The sequence below is a fragment of the Coffea eugenioides genome, chromosome 1, assembly GCF_003713205.1.
Source record: "Coffea eugenioides isolate CCC68of chromosome 1, Ceug_1.0, whole genome shotgun sequence".
In the NCBI taxonomy this organism is placed as follows: Eukaryota; Viridiplantae; Streptophyta; class Magnoliopsida; order Gentianales; family Rubiaceae; genus Coffea; species Coffea eugenioides.
The window spans coordinates 30,792,709-30,810,888 of NC_040035.1; positions in this window are offsets into that span (position 1 = coordinate 30,792,709).

Here is an 18,180-nt window from a genome sequence, read left to right on the forward strand (position 1 = left end):
CTTGCACCTTCATCCGATACTCGATGTGCCTTTGGTACCATTACCGCAAAATGACGTCAAAACTGTTTTTCTGGTTTTGAGCTTAACTTTCATTTCCGGACTTTTCCCTAACTTGACTTGTACTAGTACTACTTGGAGCTTGCTGAATGGCTATTGGATGAACTTGTTGTTGTGTGTGTACCTTTGGGACTGGCTGAGGATATAATGAAGCCATGACGGCTGGAAAAGTAAGCAAATTCAGGGGAAGTGCTGTCCGAACTTTGAAAGGACTTGATTGCATTGAGTTTGTGATCTAAGACTTGGGTTTGAGCAAGGCAATGTTATATGATGGATGATTTCTGAGCCATTGAGGTGAGTAACCTCAAACTATTTCTAAAGTTACTTATGAATCGTTTCCTGCATTATTTACTTTTGAATTGTTTCCAAAGTTACTTTCGAACCGCTTTCCCGCATTATTTACCTTTAAACTGTTTTCAAAGTTACTTTTGAACTGTTTTCTTGCATATCATGCGTGCTTGCATATGAGTGTCTTGTTATTATTGATTTTGCTTTCAATGATTGTTAAAACGAGTTTTCTAGGCGAGTGTGTACTTTATCGTACTCGACCTAAATAAATATGAAATTTTCAATGATTATGATTAAATGCTACTTGCGCATGAATGTAAGCCTTTTGGGCTGAACTGGCCATTGCCCCTTGTTACCGGTCGTCTCGAGCCAGAAACGGACTCGGTCGGGCGATTAGGGACTTGGGTGAACGTTTCTGTATACTCGAGTATTACCTTGTAGGTTGGTGGAGCCTGGCCAAAAGCCAGGGACGGGGTGAATGAATGCACGAATGAAACCAAATGCAATGAAATGACAGGAGAACGAACGTATCCTTTTCATGAATGTTACTATCGCTTTCCATTGTAAATGTTTCGTGAATTATTGATACTCCATATTGAAATGACATCATTGAAATGAACTATTGTTAAACAGATTTGATTACTGATTTTACTGGTTACTCGCTGAGCTTCTAGCTCACCCCAAAATGTTTTATTCCCCTCCACAGGGCTCATGACGAAGGAAGGCGCATATATCTTGTACCGTTTGGATTTAGAATCATTTTATGTATAGTTGGGAATTGTTTCCGCTTCGCTTTTGATATGTAATTATTTATTGGAGAATTTGATGTAATATTTGAGTTTTATCTTGTATTTGTTTGAGGGATGTAGTGAACGACTGAGTCCCGGCGAGAGCCGGGCAGGCGGCCCGTCGAACCCTCTGGTTCGCCTTAGGGGGAGGTGGGGCTGTCACAATTGGTATCAGAGCTTAGGCTTCAGATCTCTGTAGTGTATCCTAGGCTTCAAGTTTAGGATGCCGGACTGTGGGTTTGGTTATTAGTGATTCTTGCGGGATGTCTCGACTTGATTTGGTACAAGAGGGAATGTCGAGGACGACATTCTTTTGAGCAGGGGAGATTGTGACGCCCCGAAAAGTATAAGTGTGTGAACCCAGAAATTTTCTAATTTTTTAGGGATTATTTTATTAAATCGCCCGCCTTTTCTACATTTTTCTTTACTAGAACTTTTCCCAGATAATTCTTACGAGTAAATATAGGTTTTAGATGATTTTTCTAGTATCGGTTAGTTTTTGAGAAATTAAGGATATATAACGGACGTGGGACCCGCTAGTGCGAAATGTTCGGAAAAATTCGGCCAATTAGGTTAAGTTCCGGACACTGGGTGAAATTTATCGGGTGTTAAGAGATAAGTAGAGGTTGTGATGTGATTGATGTGAGAGAGAAAAAGGATAGAGATGCTTTAAATGGAGTGACATGTGTCACTTTAAGAGAGGTTGCCACTTATTTGACTTATTTGACTTTTGACCTTTCTTACCAATTGTTGATTAAATATCTCAAATTTACCACAAAAATCACCATTTCTTTCTCTTCTTTGGCCGACCAACCTTAAGGAAGAAAGGAAGAGAGCTCTTCACCATTTTAGCTAACATCTAGCTCAAATCATCCAACCCAAGTGCTGAAATTTGTTTCTACTCCATACAATCCTTCCATTTGGTGCTAGTAAGTGATTTTGTGGAAGTGTTCAAGGAAGCTAAGGTGTCCATTAACTCCTCTTCTCTTGTTTACTAGGTGAGTGGTGATTTAACTTCCTCCTACACTTAATGAAGCTTAAGTTGTGCTTAGTGGTAGCTAAAGTGCTGAAATTTGTGGTTTATTTCTTGGTTTGAGATGAATTGGTGAAGTTTTCAATTTATTGATGAATTTTCTGGTTTAATATGAATGTGATGTTGTGGCTATCCTTGATGATGGGAATTGATGTTTAATGATTCTAGAAGGTGGAAAAAGTGGAAGATTGCAAGTAAATTCTGTTTTGGAAGAAATCTGGAAAATTAGGGTTCTTGGTTCTTCATTCTGTCCGAAATTTTAGGTCCTAGATAGAGGCCGAATTGGCCTTGGCTCAAAACATGAAAGTTGTAGGTATTGATGTTTTAAGGGTGGCTGTAAAATGTCAGGGCAATTGGAGTAGTGTAGAATGAGATAAGCCGAATTTACTGTTGCTGTTCTGGGTTCATCAGGATGTAAGAACTGCGCCTGTAATGGGTTGTTTTGACTGGAATTGCTTTGGATTTGGTTCTTGAGGTCTTCTGATGAAATGTAGCTTGATGTCCTAGCTACCATATGCCTTTGGAATTTCTGCATTTGGACCTGTTTAGACTGAGTTGTACTGATTACAGCATAGTGTAATTTGTAAACCTGCAATTACGGTTCTGGTTTGTTATTTGGCATATTTGACTTAGTTGTGTTGGGATTTGGACTGAGTGACCTTCTACAATTTTGTAGCCCTGTCTTTTAGCTTCGAAACGGTGTATCTTGTACCTTCATCCGATACTCGATGTGCCTTTGGTACCATTACCGCAAAATGACGTCAAAACTGTTTTTCTGGTTTTGAGCTTAACTTTCATTTCCGGACTTTTCCCTAACTTGACTTGTACTAGTACTACTTGGAGCTTGCTGAATGGCTATTGGATGAACTTGTTGTTGTGTGTGTACCTTTGGGACTGGCTGAGGATATAATGAAGCCATGACGGCTGGAAAAGTAAGCAAATTCAGGGGAAGTGCTGTCCGAACTTTGAAAGGACTTGATTGCATTGAGTTTGTGATCTAAGACTTGGGTTTGAGCAAGGCAATGTTATATGATGGATGATTTCTGAGCCATTGAGGTGAGTAACCTCAAACTATTTCTAAAGTTATTTATGAATCGTTTCCTGCATTATTTACTTTTGAATTGTTTCCAAAGTTACTTTCGAACCGCTTTCCCGCATTATTTACCTTTAAACTGTTTTCAAAGTTACTTTGAACTGTTTTCTTGCATATCATGCGTGCTTGCATATGAGTGTCTTGTTATTATTGATTTTGCTTTCAATGATTGTTAAAACGAGTTTTCTAGGCGAGTGTGTACTTTATCGTACTCGACCTAAATAAATAAGAAATTTTCAATGATTATGATTAAATGCTACTTGCGCATGAATGTAAGCCTTTTGGGCTGAACTGGCCATTGCCCCTTGTTACCGGTCGTCTCGAGCCAGAAACGGACTCGGTCGGGCGATTAGGGACTTGGGTGAACGTTTCGGTATACTCGAGTATTACCTTGTAGGTTGGTGGAGCCTGGCCAAAAGCCAGGGACGGGGTGAATGAATGCACGAATGAAACCAAATGCAATGAAATGACAGGAGAACGAACGTATCCTTTTCATGAATGTTACTATCGCTTTCCATTGTAAATGTTTCGTGAATTATTGATACTCCATATTGAAATGACATCATTGAAATGAACTATTGTTAAACAGATTTGATTACTGATTTTACAGGTAACTCGCTGAGCTTCTAGCTCACCCCAAAATGTTTTATTCCCCTCCACAGGGCTCATAACGAAGGAAGGCGCATATATCTTGTACCGTTTGGATTTGGAATCATTTTATGTATAGTTGGGAATTTTTCCGCTTCGCTTTTGATATGTAATTATTTATTGGAGAATTTGATGTAATATTTGAGTTTTATCTTGTATTTGTTTGAGAATTGTAGTGAACGACTGAGTCCTGGCGAGAGCCGGGCAGGCGGCCCGCCGAACCCTCTGGTTCGCCTTAGGGGGAGGTGGGGCTGTCACACAGTTCGTAGTGTCGCTAGGTCAACATTTCAATGTACCAAACCAGAATCGCACAAACAGGTTAGCTAACCGCATTCTGGTTAAATGACCATAACTCAGGCTACCGAAGTGTACGCATCAGGGTGAACGGTTCAGTTTGGTTGAACTGCCAACCCTGCCCGTCTTTTTATTGGGCTGAAATTTTTCAGAACTATAAAACATTATTTTCTACAACTTTCATGTTTTAAAAGAATTTATTTCTATCCAAACAGCAATGGTTATCAACCACTCAGCTCCTTAACTTTTCGGTCAAGCAACTGTACAGGTTTCTCTTCGTAGGTGAGCGATCATCTATTTCGATTTCCTCCGGCTGTAAGATATGAGACGGGTCAAATACGGAGAATCAAGGGTCCGACGACAACTTCTTTACTGCTGTGAGTTGAGGAAAACACGATCCCCGACTTCGAACTCCAATGTTTGTAGTATCAACTTGAATTTTTCTCGTGCCTCCTCCATCCATGCAATAGTCGTTGGATCTAGGGCTTTCCTCTCGCCGACTTCATCCCAGTAGATCGGTGACCGACATTTCCTCCCATAAAGTGCTTCGTATGGAACTATTTGAATTGATGAATGGTAGCTGTTATTGTAGGCAAACTCTACTAAGGTGTTGACCCCAGTTACTCCCAAAATCTGCAGGTCCTTAACATATCCTTGAGAGTTTGAATTGTTCGCTCCGATTATCCATCCGTCTGAGGGTAATAGGTGGTGCTTAAGTTGAGTTTTGTCCCCAGAGTCTCTTGAAATTTCTGCCAAAACTAGATACAAAGCGGGGATCTCTGTCTGAAACGATGCTCACAGGAACACCATGTAGCCTTACGATCTCGTCCATGTACACCTGAGCCAATTTCTCCATGGAGTATTTCATGTTTATCGGCAAGAAATGGGTCGATTTGGTTAATCGATCAACGATCACCCAAACGGCATCATGTTCTCGTTGCGTTCGCGGCAAACCTGAAACGAAATCCATTGTGATGTTTTCTCACTTTTGAATTGTTTCCACTCGGGTATCTCAAAGGGGTTGTATACAAACCCGATGATTTTTTATGCTCTGCCTTATGACTTGTTGGCAAACGAGACATTTTTGTACGTACAGAGCGATCTCCTTTTATCATGTGTTACTCCTACCATATATGTTCTTTTTAGGTCTTGATAGCATCAGCTACCCCAAAATGTTTTATTCCCCTGGACTCATTCCGCGCTTCATTTTTATTTGGAACATTTTATGTATAGTTGGGAATTTTTCCGCTTCGCTTTTGATATGTAATTTTTATTGGAGAATTTGATGTAATCTTTGAGTTTTATCCGAATGAGTCTCCACCTCGCCTTAGGGGGAGGTGGGTTGTCACTCGCAAACGGATTCTAACAAATCCCACTCTTTGATCATTAACCCTGCTACTTGAGCCTTGCGACTTAAGGCATCAGTATTCGCCTTCCCCGGGGGTAGTTGATAGTGCAGTCGTAATCCTCCAAAATTTTATCCACCGTCGCTGCCTCATATTCAATTCCTTTTGTGAAAAAGATACCTAAGACTCTTGTGGTCTGAGTTTCCGTCTCCACTTTTTCAGAGCGAAAACAACCGCGGCTAACTCAAGATCGTGGGTTGGGTAGTTCTGCTCGTGGGGTTTCAGCTTCCTAGAGGCAAAAGATATCACATTCCGGTTCTGCATCAGCACACACCCCAGACCTTCCCGCGACGCGTCGGTATAAACGGTAAACCCTTCTACTCCGTTAGGCAAGACTAGAACTGGCGCCATAGTTAATCTTTTCTTTAACTCCTGAAAACTCATTTCGCATTTGGCATCCCACACAAATCGACCATGCTTCTTTGTCAAGTCGGTTAAAGGACCGGTTAGTTTGAAAAAATCTTTAATGAAACGTCGGTAATACCCCGCCAACCCTAGAAAACTACGAATCTCCGTAGGGTTTTCTGGCCGTTTTCAATTGGTCACCGCCTCTACTTTTGTTGAGTCAATCGAGATACCCTCTTGGGAAATTACGTGCCCTAAGAAAGAAATTTTCTCCAGCCAAAACTCGCACTTACTGAACTTTGCGTATAACCGATGCTCTCTTAGGGTTTGCAGAACAATTCTTAAGTGCTGTTCATGCTCCTCGCGAGTCTTGGAGTAGACCAAGATGTCATCAATGAAAACAAAGACAAATCGGTCCAAGTAGGGCTTAAAAACCCTATCCATTAGATCCATGAAGGCGGCAGGGGCATTGGTCAGTCCAAAGGGCATAACTGCGAATTCGTAGTGCTCATATCTCGAATTGAAAGCAGTTTTCGGAATATCCTCTTTCCTAATCAACAACTGGTAATACCCCTGTCGAAGATCTAATTTCGAGAAGACCACTGCTCCTTGCAACTGGTCAAACAACTCATCAATATGGGGCAGTGGATACTTATTTTTAATCGTCACATTGTTTAGCCCCCGATAGTCTATACACATCCGCAGACTCCCGTCCTTCTTTTTCACAAACAGTACAGGGGCTCCCCAAGAAGACCCACTCTCTTGGATTAACCCCCGCTCCAAAAGGTCTTGTAACTGCAATTTCAGCTCCTTAAGTTCCGCAGGGGCCATCCGATATGGGGTTTTCGAGATGGGCGACGTTCCCAGTAACATGTCGATTTGGAATTCGATCTCTCTTTCCGGAGGTAGAGCTACTAACTCATCAGGAAATACATCCGGATATTCCTTTACTATGTGCACGTCCTCTACCTTTACTTTGTCGGTGGGGGTATTGATCAGAAAGACTAAAAACCCTTGCGCCCCTCTACTTAGCAGTTTCCTAGCCCGGATGCCCGAGATCAAGGCGGATGAGACTAACCTGCCCCTTATGTCTAACCTTAAGGTTGCCTCACCAGGAAGGCGGAACTCTACCACTTTTTTCTTACAATCTAGTTGGGCATTATACCTGGCTAACCAGTCCATGCCCAAGATCACGTCATACCCCTTAATGGACAAATTTATCAAATCCCCCAATAATCTCCTCTCTCCTACCCAAACCTCACAGTCTTTATAAACCAGGCTAGTAATCAAATGATGATCCCCTGTAAGCGTACTAACTTCTAGGTCGTAAGGTAAATTAGCAGGTTTTATATCAATGCCACACATGAAATTAGGGTTAACGAAGGAATGGGTGGCACCGGTATCTACTAAGACCTTTGCAAAGCGGTGGAATACAGGGATCGTACCTTCTACGACCTCGGGAGATTCTAGGACCTGCTGTGGCTTTAACGAGTACACTCGATCCGCGATCTTGGGTTTCGTCCCGTCTCCCTTAGCTGGTCCAACGTTGGTCCTCGGTGGTTGTTGACTTCCCTTTCCATCTTGTTTTAAAATTGGGCATGTGGCAAGCTGATGGTCTGCGCTTCCGCAACGCAGACACTTTCCCTCCTTCTTCCAGCAGTTATCCTCCGAGTGGTTTGGCTTTCCGCAATACCCACAGGGTCCACGGGATGCCGAACCCGAACCTCTTTGGAAGCCTCCTCCCTGGCTTCTCCCAGCTGAGCCACCCCTTGACTAGGTCCCTCTACCTACACCCGACTGCCTTCCTCCTCTGACTCCCCGTCCGAACTTGGGAGGGGCACTCTTATCTCCCTGCCCTGAACTGCTCCCAGGAAAGCCTCGTTTCTTTGCCTAGAAGTTTCTTACCTGTAGTCTAGCGCTTTCCACATGTTGAGCTTTCACTACGGCCTCACTAAAAGCGTTAATCCGGGCCACCGAGAGATCCTTCTGAATTTCCACGTTCAACCCCTGGATAAAGCGCCTTATCCGCCATTACTCGGTCATGATTAGTTCGGGGGCAAATTTGGATAGACGGGTGAACTGGCTCTAGTACTCTGCTACGGACTAGGCCCCCTGACGAAACCGAATAAATTCATCTTCCTTCCGTTCCTGAATTAGAGGAATGAAGGATTTTGCATTGAATTCTCGCATAAAGTTCACCCAAGTCCTGGGCGTTTGCTCCCGTTCCCACTTTTGCCGAATAACATTCCACCACCCCTTTTAGCTGAAAAACAGCGAATGTCACCTGCCTCTCCTCGGTGTAGTGCAGGGCAGCAAAGATATCCATCATCTTCTCTAACCACCTTTCGGCTACATCTGGATCGGACCTCCCAATGAAATTTGGTGGGGCAAACTTTTGAAATCTCTCGAGAACCCTGTCCTCGCTCTCCACGTGGTTGCCAGGGTTGCCAGGGTTGGGGTTAGGGTTTTGACCCTGTTGCTGCACCACTTGGGCTAGTAAATTAGTCATTTGCTGCATAGCAGCAGCTATTTGGACATTAGGATCACCCCTAGGTTCAGGGTCTGGTTCAGATGAGGTTTCCCCAACGCCCCTTTCCGACGTGGGTTGCCTACTCCCGCGTCCACGACCCCGACCACTACGTGTCCCTTCCATGAAGTCTAATCGATCTAAGTAAACGTAGCTATATAAAAAAAATATATAACAATACATGTAAGTAAGGAACCAAAGGCTTTTCACAATAAAGCATATATACATACAAAATAAAGTCAAACAAGTCACATATTAACAGTCAGTCAAGTACAAACAAAGACAGTCCATAAGGGAACGACATCATCAAAAGTAATATATACATGGTTAGTCCAAACGTACAAAAACGACTAACTGAAGTTCTTTCCCCAATCTACCATTCCCTATCCCTCCTATATACGGTAGACAAAATCATCCAAAATAACCTAAGGCAACGGCTTAATCCATCGTCGGACTAGTGGACCCCTCCGATGGGGCGGGTTCACCTCCAATCCCACCTCCCGTACATGAAGTCTCGTCGCTCTCTTCCTCGAGCAAATCATCGCAAATGTGCAAGATCGACTCGACTCTAACCCTCACTTTCCTAGCCCTCTTGATCATGCGCTCACGCGCCTCCCCAAGTTGGGCACAAAGGTCGTCTACTCTATCCTGGCCCTCAACCACGTCGTACTCAAGTTCCTTGATTCGCTCAACTTGCCTCTTGTTGGCTTCCCTCAGTTGGTTTACTTCAGCCTCAAGCCTAGCGTTATCCTTCACCAACTCCTTCCTTTCCTCTACCATGGCTAACACGACGGTGTTGGGGTAGGCATAGGTGTGGCGGCACTCACAACGTCGAAGGCGGTTAGCCGGACTCCAAAGTACGACGACCCCTCTCGGCCGAATCTGGTACTTAATCATCGGAAGTACTCTGCGAGGTCGCTCACCGGCAGCGCTACCACTAGGCCCACTATGTCCATCCATCCTACACTAAAAGCGTAGTTAAACTTAAATACTCTTACAGAAATAATCAAATATAATTCTCAAGTCGAGCATTTCTAACATGCCCAGGCTGATTCAAACCTAGGATCTGATACCACCTGTGATAGCCCCACTTTCCCTAAGGCATACCAAAGGGGTCAGCAGACTGCCTACCCGGCTCTCGCCAGGACTAACGAAGTCGTTAAATACGTTCTAAAACGTTTCGGAAGGTAATAGCACGCTCAATCTATTCAAAATTGCAAAATAGCAACACGAAAATCAAAACCGTCAATGAATAGTGGGTGCCATGTCATATAACTCGAAAAAACATTTTCAAACCAAATAGGATACATGAACAGGGTTAAACAGTATTATACACATACGTTTGTAATTTACAAAACAAAAGGAAGATAATTAGATCAAAATACATTTAGGGTTTTCCAACTATCAAGGAGCTTTACAAAAATATATTAAAACTAGCTCAACTCGTGCTTCAAAACATCATAGTCCCCAAAAGTGGTTCCCTGTAAGGAAAACAAAATTTAATGGAGTGAGCTTTCGCCCAATGAGGTACCATCACCCAAGTAACAAAGTTCACATAAGCACAAAGCTATTCAATCCAAACACATCCAATAAATGAGTCAATTCGCATCACGTTTCAATAAAGATATTTAAAAGGATACGGTCGGCTCTCAAGAGCCCTTATCCCTGCTTGTCATACTTGATCTCGCCCCGTTGACCCTCCGTCAACGCTTAAAGAGTAACCAATACCGTAGACTCCACTTTCACCGATTCCTTCCACCTCACATACCCCTACCGGGCCCGAACTCCAATCAGTTCAGAAATGATAATACTCGAGTATACCGGAATCAAGAGTCTCATACCCAAGGATTCCACATAAACAGTCCCCATGGCTTGTCAATTTTCTCGACCAAGCCCTTGCCGGATCGATTCAATTGACCACCAATGGGGTTGAGCTCAGTGATAACAGTAATGGTCATTGGAGACTCGTCCAAACGACCCCAGTTCAAGTATGTTCAAGTAGAATTCAATTAATGCAGTAAACAGTCACATCAGCCATAGAGCGTGAGAGTGATAAAATACACCCTCGTCTCAAACAATTTCATCCATATACACAAGCATTCAAGTCATAAATTTCAAGTATAACCAAGCCGTGTAGTAACAATCACGTGAGTAGTACACTCACCAAGCAAACATAGAGTGAAATCACAAATTTCTGCCCAACGAGCGCTCCGCGTCACCGGCACGTCCTAAAACATACAATAAAACACAATGAGACTCGAGTACGAGTCATAAACCAAATCTACATACTACTAGAGTAAGACCAAAAAGAACGTATAAGTGCAAAATCAAGCTAGGACATGTGCGGAAATGAAGTTTAGGTTGGAAAACAAAAGGCAGATTTGACATTGCTTAGCGGAACGAACACAACTGAAGCTACACTTATCAGATTGAGGTGAAATTTACACCGTTTCGAAGCTAAGATAAATGGCTACAACTTTACTGAAGACAACTCAGTCCAGTTCATAGTGTAGCTAGGTCAAAATTTCAATGTACCAAACCAGAATCGCACAAACAGGTTAACTAACCGCATTCTGGTTAAATGACCATAACTCAGGCTACCGAAGTCCAATTGGGGCGTTTCCATGGCCTTTAGAAAGTTAAGACACAGTACTACAACTTTTATGTTTTGGCCAAAATCAAACTCAGTACGCATCAGGGTGAACGGTCGCGGTCAGTTTGGGTGAACTGCCAACCCTGACCGCCGAACTCCTACCTAGGGCAGTCTGGGTATTCCCGTCTTTTCACAGGCTACCGAGCTCAGATTGGGCTGAAATTTTACAGACAACTATAAAACATTATTTCCTAAAACTTTCATGTTTTAATCTAAGGCTAATTCGGCCTTCTTCCTATCCAAACAGTACCAGGAAGAACAGGGTTAATTGAAACCCTAATCTGGAATTTTCCGCACAAAGTGGAAATTTTCCGCAATTAGCTACAATTTACGCACTATAGCTTCATTCTAAACTATCCCAAGCCATCATCCATGGCCACACAATATTAAACATATAAAAACAGAAAAATCAAGAATAAATATAAAAATTCACCAATCTCCACCAAAAGACACAAAATCTTACACAAAATCCCCTCTATGACTACCCCAAGCCACTAATTAAACACTATTGAGAACAAAAGAGAGGTTCCTTAGCTACTCACCTTACCAACTCAAGAAAGGAGCCAACTTAGAACCACTTTCTTCCAAACCACTTTACCAACAACCTCACTACTACTAAATTAAGAGTTTGTATGAAGAAATTGGAAGTTTAAACGGTTGATTTGTTAGATTTGTGCAAGAAATGAAAGAAACAAGTTGAGAGCTTTCTTTTCTTTTCTTCTAGTGAGGGCCGGCCAAGATGCTTGATGAATGAAGATGATTTTGGGTCCAAATTGACTAATTAGTAAAGTAAATGAATAGTGGTCAAAGTCCAACTTTAAATCATAAAGTGACACTTGTCACCTTTTTAATGCAACTCTATCCTTTTGTCTTTCCAATGATAATTCATCTAGGTAACCTCTAATTATCTCTTAACACCTGATAAATTAAACCCGGTATACACAACTTAACCTAATTAACCGAATTTTATCCAACTTACCGCACTAGTGGGTCCCACCTCCGGTATACACTCTTAAAACCTTATAAACTAACTTATACTAGAAAAATGATTTAAAAATCATATTTACTCATAAAAATTATTTTTTAAAATTTTTCGAATAAAGAAAATGTGGAAAAGCGTGCAATTAAAAGAAAATAAAACCTAGAAATTAAGAAAATTACGGGTTCTCACACACCGGGTGCTAAAGCGTGGGTGTTTTGTATCCATTGAGCAAAGGCGGGTTGTAATTGGATAGCAGTATCTGAAAACATATCTTGAGGACGCCCTAAAGCGCTCATGGTATCATTATGAATATACAAACCAAAACTGTGAAAGCCTAGAAATAAGCATGCCCAGTTGAGATGTGATATAATTGCATCACGATGTCTAAGGACACGATCTAATAGATCATTGTATCGAGTAGTTGGATCATAGTCTCTTACCATAAAATGACTGCGTGCGCAGCAGCACCAACTATGAGAAATCCACCAATCCACATGTGGTGTGTGAACAACGACAATTGTGTACCATAGTCAGTAGCTAGATATGGATAAGGGAGCATGGAATACATGTGGTGAGCTACAACAATGGTTAAAGAGCCTAAAATGGCTAGATTAAGAGATAATTGAGCATGCCATGACGTTGTTAGTATCTCATATAGTCCTTTATGGCCCCAGCCTGTAAATGGACCTTTGTGAGCTTCTAAAATATCTTTTAGACCATGACCAATACCCCAGTTGGTCCTATACGTGTGACCTGCTATCAGGAAAAGAATTGCAATAGCTAAATGGTGGTGTGCAATATTGGTTAGCCACAGACCCCAGTTATTGGATCTAATCCTCCACGAAAGGTAAGAAATTCCACATATTTTGACCAATTCAAGGTAAGCCTTTCAAACTTTCACCCGGTCAAACTTTCACCCGGTCACTAATCTATCTTTTGAGTCTCTTTCTTTGCCCTTCCTTCCTGCCGGTAGTGTAGGCGGAAATTGTTGTTCTATAAAAGATGCTCCAAGAGCTAACTTACGAAACTGATTAGAGAAAAAATTGTTCTTAAGGTGATGTTCCAACCATTGCAACTCCCTTGACCACGGAAGTCCTCCCCTATACAGCAGTAGTGATTCCTAAATTCTGGACCGAACATAAGCAACATAATTACATTGGGAGAACAAGTGCTCCCCAGATTCATAAGCACCTGTACACAAAGGACATCGTAGATTAGAAATTACTCTCCACCGCACCAAGCGATCCTTAGTATTCAGTCGATTCAAACACAACATCCATATCCATAAAACAAAAGAATATATAGGAATGGAGTATTTGAGCCAAACTAATTGATGCCAAGATACAGCATGATTCTTGGGGACAAGTAATCTCATGGCTGATTTGGGAGTGTAAACTCCTAAGCTATCAGCTAACTAATGAATCGAATTAGGCAAGAGCAATCCAAGAGATATTTGGATAGAAAATTATTTGGAATAACACTGATATTTTTTGTAATGTAATATATGCAAAATAAAAAGGTGATTGAAAATTGTATTTATGATATAAGTTGAATAATATTATCTTGAAAGGACTTGCTAGATTGCTATTTAATGTTTACTAGTTTTTTCAGCCTCACGCAATGCGTGAGGATGCCCTGGGTCTATGTTAATCAAGATCAAATGAAGGCAAGTGGATTAATGTAAAATGGTTATATATTTAATACATGATAGGTGTTAATAAATGTGGAGAATTTGACTTTAGGTAAATTGAATATTGCTGTTACTCGTTTACTCATTTGATTTGTAATTTTCTCTTAGATAGTCAGTCTTTGGCTTAAGATCTTTGCGAATTCTTGATATTATAAATAAATGATGCATTCATTTAAAATGTACACGTACATACATATATCATAAACATGGTGACGCTGATCACTTTTAAAATTATGCACACACTATTTGTATCTAATCAAGAATGAAATAAGTTTAAACAAGATCAGTTAGGTGAGAGTGCGAAGACTTCACCTTGTAAAACCGCCAAATCCAGGTCTTCAATTGGAGAAAGAAACACATCCAATATGTTGTTTTTCAGATGGCTTTCTCTCAAGATTACATAGGCAATACAGCTTTGTGCGGCTCCCACAGACCGCTTCGGACACCACCCACCGCCCACTCACTAGGGGAGCTCAAGCAACTACAACTATACGATGAAGATACAAATACACGTCTGAACTCTGAAGCACAAACACAAAAGCCACCAAAGTTGACCAAGCACACAACTGAAGCATGAATGCAAAAGCCACCGAAGTTGCCCATAATTTAGGCGGTGGATCTATTTTACAAATGAGGTAACAAACTCATGTTTAAAATCCAAAAATATGTATTTATAGAATCGTTTTTTCATGCTCGAAAGAAAAATCGGAACTACTGTAAAAGTTTAAAAATTATAATCCATTTCTTAAATTGCATATTTTTTTTATGAAGAAAGTTTATCCTTTTGCAAAAAAAAAAAAATAAAGGTTTACACAGCCACGAGATACCTTCATATTTTTAGTAACAAACTCGTGTTTAAAATCTGAAAATATGTATTTATAGAATCATTTTTTCATGCTTGAAAGAAAAATTGGGACTACTGTAAAAGTTTAAAAACTATAATCCATTTCTTAAATTGCATATTTTTTTTATGAAGAAAGTTTATCCTTTTGCAAAAAAAAGAAAAAATGTTTACATGGCCACGGGATTCCTTCATATTTTTTTTTAAATTTTTTTTCCAAAACAAGAGGACCCTCTTGTTTATATTGACAGTATACATTTTAAGATTTTAATGCATATTATTTAATCCAAATTTGAATTCTAATATCAACTTTTGTATATATATGTATCCAAAAATGATAGTGAGTGTGTTTGGATTGAAATGATTTGAAAAAAATAATTTGCTTCACAAATTCTAATCACCTTTTTATCTTCCAAATCACCTTTTTATCTCACATATATCACATCATAAAATATGCTACAGTAATTATCTCAAATAAATCATCCAAATAAACTCCTATCCAAATAAACTCAGTGTATACTGTATATTCTGAAACTCTTGGTTGAAATGTAAGATAATTAAAGAATATTTCGTAAAGGTACATATGCAAAACAGTGGAAATGTAAGATGCTGCTTTCAACGTGAATCAAACACAAAGATGCCAAGTTTCATCATTCTATTGCAGCAAGAAAAGTTTGCTTGCATGATATTGCACTATTAATGCCTTACACGAAGAGAACTAAAAAGGATAATAATGGATATGCCGTATTATATCTAAAAGTTGAAGCACTCAAAACTGGTCCAACCTCCACCATCCATACACCCAAACCCTAAGAAAACAAATCGAATGTTCCAATTTCTAGGTTTCAATGTTTGGATTGGAATGATTTGAAAAAAATAATTTGCTTCACAAATTCCAATCACATTTTTATCTCACATATATCACATCATAAAATATGCTACAGTAATTATCTCAAATAAATCATCCAAATAAACTCCTATCCAAATAAACTCAGTGTATACTGTATATTCTGAAACTCTTGGTTGAAATGTAAGATAATTAAAGAATATTTCGTAAAGCTACATATGCAAAACAGTGGAAATGTAAGATGCTGCTTTCAACGCGAATCAAACACAAAGATGCCAAGTTTCATCATTCTATTGCAGCAAGAAAAGTTTGCTTGCATGATATTGCACTATTAATGCCTTACACGAAGAGAACTAAAAAGGATAATAATGGATATGCCGTATTATATCTAAAAGTTGAAGCACTCAAAACTGGTCCAACCTCCACCATCCATACACCCAAACCCTAAGAAAACAAATCGAATGTTCCAATTTCTAAGTTTCAATTTTTATAGCAAGCCTAATTAAGAATATAAAGAAAAATTAAAACTCTGAATGAAGAAAATACGAATAAAAGTATTTAAAGCTAAAGGTTGGGTAGTACATTACTTTTCTGAAATTTCTTATCAAGAATTAGTTCAAACATGTTCAATAATTCTTTTCTCGTTATACATAATAGTGATTAAGGCACACTCAGATGTGTGTATAACTAATTAGAATAAAAATATTTGTAATAATAATTCTCTTATAAAAGTGAAGTATTATAGGGAAAACAAGTGCATGGACTTAATTTCGGTGATGTTAATAAAGAAAAATTGAAGAAATGTGTGTCAAATATAATAGATAAACATGGAAAAATTGAACGTAAAAATACGGGAAGATTCGAAATTATAGTAAAATTATTGTTTTATTATTTTGTTAGAGAATAAATCCATTTTATCCTTTATAATAAAGGCAAAAAAAATAAAAAGAAGAAGAAAGAACTAACAATACAACACCGTAAAGGGCATCAAGCTTTATACATGGCACATATATGCTTCCTAAAAAATGCCACTGGAGGGAGAGGGGAAAGAATTCTAGCGTCTGAACTCTGGAGCAAGAGGGCAAGCCCAAACAAATTCCTATGAAATGCCATTGGAATTGTCAAAATTTACAACCAGTCTATCTGCCTACGAAAAAGCCACCGAAGTTGCTCAAAATTACCTGATAACCGGTCCATGAGCACTGTAGCAACTCCAACTGGCGCTTTTAGTATAGTAAGGACTAGTTTTTTCAGCCTCACGCAATGCGTGAGGATGCCCTGGGTCTATGTTAATCAAGATCAAATGAAGGCAACTGGATTAATGTAAAATGATTATATATTTAATACATGATAGGTGTTAATAAATGTGGAGAATTTGACTTTAGGTAAATTGAATATTGCTGTTACTCGTTTACTCATTTGATTTGTAATTTTCTCTTAGATAGTCAGTCTTTGGCTTAAGATCTTTGCGAATTCTTGATATTATAAATAAATGATGCATTCATTTAAAATGTACACGTACATACATATATCATAAACATGGTGACGCTGATCACTTTTAAAATTATGCACACACTATTTGTATCTAATCAAGAATGAAATAAGTTTAAACAAGATCAGTTAGGTGAGAGTGCGAAGACTTCACCTTGTAAAACCGCCAAATCCAGGTCTTCAATTGGAGAAAGAAACACATCCAATATGTTGTTTTTCAGATGGCTTTCTCTCAAGATTACATAGGCAATACAGCTTTGTGCGGCTCCCACAGACCGCTTCGGACACCACCCACCGCCCACTCACTAGGGGAGCTCAAGCAACTACAACTATACGATGAAGATACAAATACACGTCTGAACTCTGAAGCACAAACACAAAAGCCACCAAAGTTGACCAAGCACACAACTGAAGCATGAATGCAAAAGCCACCGAAGTTGCCCATAATTTAGGCGGTGGATCTATTTTACAAATGAGGTAACAAACTCATGTTTAAAATCCAAAAATATGTATTTATAGAATCGTTTTTTCATGCTCGAAAGAAAAATCGGAACTACTGTAAAAGTTTAAAAATTATAATCCATTTCTTAAATTGCATATTTTTTTTATGAAGAAAGTTTATCCTTTTGCAAAAAAAAAAAAATAAAGGTTTACACAGCCACGAGATACCTTCATATTTTTAGTAACAAACTCGTGTTTAAAATCCAAAAATACGTATTTATAGAATCATTTTTTCATGCTCGAAAGAAAATTTGGGACTACTGTAAAAGTTTAAAACTATAATCCATTTCTTAAAGGGTAAAATACAAGGAACCCCCTTGTGGTTTTCCGAAAAGACACCTTACCCCCCTATTGTTTAAAAACCTCCACATAAACACCCTAACTTTCATAACTAAAGTGGAAATTACCTTTTGAACCGGCTGAGTTACCGGCAGCAGGTCAAATACCCTCATCTAACCCGTGGCCTGCTAAATTAGTGGGAATTGACAATCCAATGCATATCCAGAAACGTAAGCTTGAAAGCTTTGCCTTGGAACTTTGAATCAAATGCCAATGCAAGCATCAAAACTCTGCAGTCCACTGGCATGATAATGATGATGAATATATTGTGGCAATCAAACAAGGTATCATCGGGTGTCAGATACACTATCATCAAGGAACGGAAATGGTCCCATACATGATAATGATTAACCATAG